This window comes from Triticum urartu, chromosome 2A (assembly GCF_056163025.1).
Source record: "Triticum urartu cultivar PI428250 chromosome 2A, HENAU_Tu73, whole genome shotgun sequence".
In the NCBI taxonomy this organism is placed as follows: domain Eukaryota; kingdom Viridiplantae; phylum Streptophyta; class Magnoliopsida; order Poales; family Poaceae; genus Triticum; species Triticum urartu.
The window spans coordinates 336,282,381-336,289,718 of NC_141874.1; positions in this window are offsets into that span (position 1 = coordinate 336,282,381).

Sequence of the window (7,338 nt, forward strand, 5' to 3'; positions counted from 1 at the left end):
AGATGTGTTCCTGCTGCTGTTTGTGCTTTCACTAGTTTTGCATGTGTTTGGTGGTCTGAGCATTGTAGATTATATCCTATTCCGGCTACTTGGGCTGCTTTGAAAACTGCTATGCGTACTCGTTGGGTTCCACCATATTATCAATGTGAATTACTTCAAAAATTGCAGCGCTTAAGACAGGGAAAAAATTCTGTAGAAGAATATTATCAGGAATTACAAACTGGCATGATTAGATGTGGTATTGTTGAGGAGAATGAAGCTATGCTTGCACGTTTTATGGGTGGATTAAATAGAGAGATTCAGACGATTCTAGAGTATAAGGAGTATACTAATATCACTCATTTATTCCATCTTGCTTGTAAAGCTGAACGTGAAGTGCAGGATTGACAGGCATTGGCGCGGACTAACTTTTCTGCAGGTTGACCTTCATCATGGACACCACGTGCATCATCTACTTCCACACGTTCTGCTACACCAGCGCCTCCGTCGGCTACCACCTCCAACCGTGATACAATAAAGCAGGCACAATCACCACTATCTGCCAAGAGCACACCTTCTGGGCCTGCAAAGAGCTCTTCTTCATCCATGGCATCAACAGGGCAAACACATGATATTATTTGTCGACGTTGCAAGGGTGGAGGTCATTATGCGAGAGAATGCCCATCTAAGCGTGTGATGATTGTTACTGAGGATGGTGGGTATGAGTCCGCTAGTGACTATGATGAGGAGACTTTGGCTCTTATTACACGTGACGAACACGGTGGAGACGATTCTAATCATGAGACGCAATACATGGCTCCTGAAGATGCTGACAGGTATGAATGTTTAGTTTCTCAACGTGTTTTGAGTGTGCAGGTTACACAAGCTGAGCAAAATCAGAGGCATAATTTGTTCCATACAAAGGGAGTTGTGAAGGAACGTTCTGTTCGCGTGATCATAGATGGAGGGAGTTGCAACAACTTGGCTAGCATCGAGATGGTGGAGAAGCTATCTCTCACCACAAGACCACATCCACATCCTTACTACATCCAATGGTTCAACAACAGCGGCAAGGTTAAGGTAACACGTACTGTTCGTGTGCATTTTAGTATCTCTACATATGCTGATTATGTTGATTGTGATGTGGTACCTATGCAAGCATGTTCCTTATTACTTGGTAGACCATGGCAATTTGATAAAAATTCTGTACACCATGGTAGAAACAATCAGTATACTCTTGTTCATAACGATAAAAATATTACTTTGCTTCCTATGACTCCTGATTCCATTTTGAAAGATGATATTAATAGAGCTAATAAAGCAAAACAGGAGACAAATAAGAGTGAAAATCAGATTGTGGCAAAAGAATTTGAGCACCAAATGAAGCCTAATAATAAACCATCTACTGTTGTTTCTGAAATTAAATTGAAAAGTGCATGTTTACTTGTCACCAAATCTGATATTGATGAGCTAGATTTCAGCAAATCTGTTTGCTATGCTTTTGTGTGCAAAGAGGCATTATTTTCATTCGAGGACGTGCCTTCCTCTTTGCCCCCTGCTGTCACTAACATTTTGCAGGAGTTCGCTGACGTCTTTCCACAAGACGTGCCACCAGGATTACCACCTATTCGAGGGATTGAACATCAAATTGACTTAATTCCCGGTGCTTCGCTACCCAACCGTGCACCATACCGTACCACTCCAGAGGAGACGAAGGAGATTATGCGTCAAGTACAAGAACTGCTCGACAAAGGTTATATACGCGAATCCCTTAGTCCTTGTGCTGTTCCTATCATTTTAGTGCCGAAAAAGGATGGTACGTCGCGTATGTGCGTTGATTGTAGAGGCATTAATAATATTACTATTCGTTATCGTCATCCTATTCCTAGGCTAGATGATATGCTTGATGAATTGAGTGGCTCTACAATATTCTCCAAAGTTGATTTGCGTAGTGGATACCATCAAATTCGTATGAAATTGGGTGATGAATGGAAAACAACATTTAAAACTAAGTTTGGATTATATGAGTGGTTAGTCATGCCTTTTGGGTTAACTAATGCACCTAGTACTTTCATGAGGTTACGTGCTTTCATTGGACGATTTGTGGTAGTTTACTTTGATGACATATTGATTTATAGCAAATCTTTGGAGGAACATTTGGAACATTTACGTGCTGTTTTTATTGCTCTACGTGATGCACGTTTGTTTGGAAACTGATAGAGGCAAAGGTGTCCCGATGTTTCGATGAGATGGTGGCTATCGTTTTCTGTGGGAGTCGACCTTGACGATCCGACTACGATCGTGCGAGACGTCGCGCCTTAGCAATCGCTAAACCAACTTCCGAGGGGTTATTGACCACGCCGGAGCACGATCAACCTGACCACGAGGGCCTGTTTCCTGCGAGCAAACGAAGAACAAGCAAGAAACTGAGATTGCAATCTGGATATTGCGAATATAAGATGAAAGCTTTATTGATCAAGGTGGGGTTCTGTGACGTCTTGGTCTGGTCGTTGGACACAAACGAAGTACGTGAAGTTGCAGCTATGGCGAACTTTTAATCTAAACAAAACCCAAGTCTAAACGACGCCCTAAGGGCTGTATATATGGAGGAAGAGAGGGGAATTTCGTGGCCCTTGAGGGTGGGGTCCGAAACCAACCCTAACTCTTGTTTCCCCACACATACGGACTCTAAAAATAGCCTATACTTAAGTATTTCGAAATTACATGGGCCTGGCCCATTAATAAGGTGACGCAGCACCTAGAATAGCCTATGGACGAATATTATGAAGTGGCATCTTGTATATTTCGTCCAAGGCTTCATGCACTCCTTATGGCGGCTTCAAAGTCCTGAAATCATCACTTGTAACTCCGTTCTTGATCCCCTTGCGCATGCCATCAACTCCATTCGTGTTCTTGCTCCAATGTTCATCCTTCTCCAAGCTAGGACCTTCATTTGTAAGCAAAACAAATGTATCCAATTTAGGCAGCATCATAATCTCATGAACATTAGAATCATTACCAAGAAACGAAAGTACCTGGTAATTTAATTGGCGTGCGCGAGCTCTAGTAATTGGTCCAGTATATGTAACAGTAGGGGCTGTGGGTGTAACAATGGTATTGATGTCCTCATCATCCTCCCCTTCTTGAAATGAAGTCGTCCTCGACGGAAGCTCATCTTCCTCACCCAAATAAGGCTTCAAATCTGCAATGTTAAAAGTGGGACTAACCCCAAAATCTGCAGGTAGCTCAAGTTTATTATCATTTATTTTCTCTAAAACCTTAAAAGGACCATCAGCACGTGGCATTAGCTTTGATTTGCGCAGATTAGGAAATCTATCTTTACGCAAATGTAACCAAACAAGATCTCCAGGTGCAAACACAACATGTTTTCTACCCTTATCTCCAGCAAGTTTATATTTAGCATTCATACGCTCAATGTTTTCCTTAGTTAACTCATGCATTTTTAAAATCAATTCAGAACGTTCTTTAGCATCAAAATTAACCTTCTCCGAAGATGGAAGAGGCAACAAATCAATAGGTGCACGAGGTAGGAAACCATACACAATTTCAAAAGGGCACATCTTAGTAGTAGAATGCAATGAACGATTATAAGCAAATTCAATATGAGGCAAGCATTCTTCCCACATTTTCTTGTTATTCTTCAAAACAGCCCTAAGCATAGTAGACAATGTTCTATTGACTACTTCAGTTTGTCCATCAGTTTGGGGGTGACAAGTAGTACTAAAAAGCAGCTTAGTCCCCAACTTAGCCCATAAACATCTCCAAAAGTGGCTAAGAAATTTAGTATCATGATCTGAAACAATAGTATTTGGCACACCATGTAAGCGAATAATTTCACGAAAGAACAAATCAGCAACATTAACAGCATCATCACTTTTATGACATGGTATAAAGTGTGCCATTTTCGAGAACCTATCCACGACAACAAATATGCTATCCCTCCCCTTCTTTGTTCGAGGTAAACCTAAAACAAAGTCCATAGATATATCCTCCCAAGGAACACTAGGTACAGGCAAAGGCATATATAAACCATGAGGATTGAGTCGTGACTTAGCTCTTTGACAGGTAGTGCAGCGAGCAACAAAACGCTCAACATCCCGTCTCATCTTTGGCCAAAAGAAATGTGTAGCAAGTATATCCTCCGTCTTCTTGACGCCAAAGTGTCCCATTAATCCTCCTCCATGCGCCTCCTGCAATAACAAAAGACGAACGGAGCTAGCTGGAATGCATAGCTTGTTAGCACGAAACACAAATCCATCGTTAAGAACGAACTTGTTCCAAGTTCTCCCTTCCTTACAATTCTGCAATACATCTTTAAATTCAGCATCATTAACATATTGATCCTTGATGGTCTCCAAACCAAATATTTTAAAGTCAAGTTGTGAAAGCATAGTATAACGACGAGACAAGGCATCAGCAATAACATTTTCTTTACCCTTCTTGTGTTTAATGACATAAGGGAAAGTCTCAATGAATTCAACCCATTTAGCATGTCTACGGTTCAGTTTTGCTTGACTTTTAATGTGTTTCAAAGATTCATGATCAGAATGTATAACAAATTCCTTGGGCCATAAATAATGTTGCCATGTTTCTAAGGTCCGAACAAGAGCATATAATTCTTTATCATAAGTAGAATAGTTCAGACTAGGCCCACTCAATTTTTCAGAAAAGTATGCAACAGGTTTTCCATCTTGTAATAACACACCTCCTAATCCAATTCCACTAGCATCACATTCAAGCTCAAAAGTCTTATTGAAATTAGGAAGTTGGAGTAAAGGAGCATGTGTTAACTTATCTTTCAATACCGTGAAGGCTTCTTCCTGTGCGGTACCCCAAACAAAAGGTACATCCTTCTTTGTAAGCTCGTTGAGAGGTGCAGCAATGGTGCTGAAATCTCTCACAAAACGCCTATAGAAACCAGCGAGGCCAAGGAAACTCCTCACTTGTGTGACCGTTTTGGGCTGCGGCCAACTCTCAATAGCTTCAATCTTGGCTTTATCAACTTCAATTCCCTGTGGAGTAACAACATAGCCAAGAAAAGATACTCGGTCGGTGCAAAAGGTGCACTTTCCAAGGTTACCAAACAAACGTGCATCACGTAGAGCAATAAAAACAGCACGTAAATGATCCAAATGGTCCTCCAAAGATTTGCTATAAATCAATATGTCATCAAAGTAAACTACCACAAATCGTCCAATGAAGGCACGTAAAACTTCGTTCATTAACCTCATGAAAGTACTAGGTGCATTAGTTAACCCAAAAGGCATGACTAACCACTCATATAATCCAAACTTAGTTTTAAATGCTGTTTTCCATTCATCTCCCAATTTCATACGAATTTGATGGTAACCACTACGCAAATCAACTTTGGAGAATATTGTAGAGCCACTCAATTCATCAAGCATATCATCTAGCCTAGGAATAGGATGACGATAACGAATAGTAATATTATTAATGCCTCTACAATCAACGCACATACGCGACGTACCATCCTTTTTCGGCACTAAAATGATAGGAACAGCACAAGGACTAAGGGATTCGCGTATATAACCTTTGTCGAGCAGTTCTTGTACTTGACGCATAATCTCCTTCGTCTCCTCTGGATTGGTACGGTATGGTGCACGGTTGGGTAATGATGCACCGGGAATTAAGTCAATTTGATGCTCAATCCCGCGAATAGGTGGTAATCCCGGTGGCACGTCTTGTGGAAAGACGTCGGCGAACTCCTGCAAAATGTTAGTGACAGCAGGAGGCAAAGAGGAAGGCGCGTCCTCGAATGAAAATAATGCCTCTTTGCACACAAAAGCATAGCAAACAGATTTGCTAAAATCTAGATCATCAATATCAGATTTGGTGGCAAGTAAACATGCACTTTTCAATTTAATTTCAGAAGCAACACTAGATTGTTTATTATTATTAGGCTGCATTTGTTGCTCAAATTCTTTTGCCACAATCTGATTTTCACTCTTAGTTTTCTCCTGTTTTGCTTTATTAGCTCTATTAATATCATCTTTCAAAATGGAATCAGGAGTCATAGGAAGCAAAGTAATATTTTTATCCTTATGAACAAGAGTATACTGATTGTTTCTACCATGGTGAATAGAATTTTTATCAAATTGCCATGGTCTACCAAGTAATAAGGAACATGCTTGCATAGGTACCACATCACAATCAACATAATCAGCATATGTAGAGATACTAAAATGCACACGAACAGTACGTGTTACCTTAACCTTGCCGCTGTTGTTGAACCATTGGATGTAGTAAGGATGTGGATGTGGTCTTGTGGTGAGAGATAGCTTCTCCACCATCTCGATGCTAGCCAAGTTGTTGCAACTCCCTCCATCTATGATCACGCGAACAGAACGTTCCTTCACAACTCCCTTTGTATGGAACAAATTATGCCTCTGATTTTGCTCAGCTTGTGTAACCTGCACACTCAAAACACGTTGAGCAACTAAACATTCATACCTGTCAGCATCTTCAGGAGCCATGTATTGCGTCTCATGATCAGAATCGTCTCCACCGTGTTCGTCACGTGTAATAAGAGCCAAAGTCTCCTCATCATAGTCACTAGCGGACTCATACCCACCATCCTCAGTAACAATCATCACACGCTTAGATGGGCATTCTCTCGCATAATGACCTCCACCCTTGCAACGTCGACAAATAATATCATGTGTTTGCCCTGTTGATGCCATGGATGAAGAAGAGCTCTTTGCAGGCCCAGAAGGTGTGCTCTTGGCAGATAGTGGTGATTGTGCCTGCTTTATTGTATCACGGTTGGAGGTGGCAGCCGACGGAGGCGCCGGTGTAGTAGAACGTGTGGAAGTAGATGATGATGCACGTGGTGTCCATGAAGAAGGTCGACCTGCAGAAAAGTTAGTCCGCGCCAATGCCTGTCGATCCTGCACTTCACGTTCAGCTTTACAAGCAAGATGGAATAAACGAGTGATATTAGTATACTCCTTATACTCTAGAATCGTCTGAATCTCTCTATTTAATCCACCCATAAAACGTGCAAGCATAGCTTCATTCTCCTCAACAATACCACATCTAATCATGCCAGTTTGTAATTCCTGATAATATTCTTCTACAGAATTTTTTCCCTGTCTTAAGCGCTGCAATTTTTGAAGTAATTCACGTTGATAATATGGTGGAACCCAACGAGTACGCATAGCAGTTTTCAAAGCAGCCCAAGTAGCAGGAATGGGATATAATCTACAATGCTCAGACCACCAAACACATGCAAAACTAGTGAATGCACAAACAGCAGCAGGAACACGTCTCTCCTCGGGATATTGTAAACATGTAAATCGTTGTTCAGTTTCTAACTCC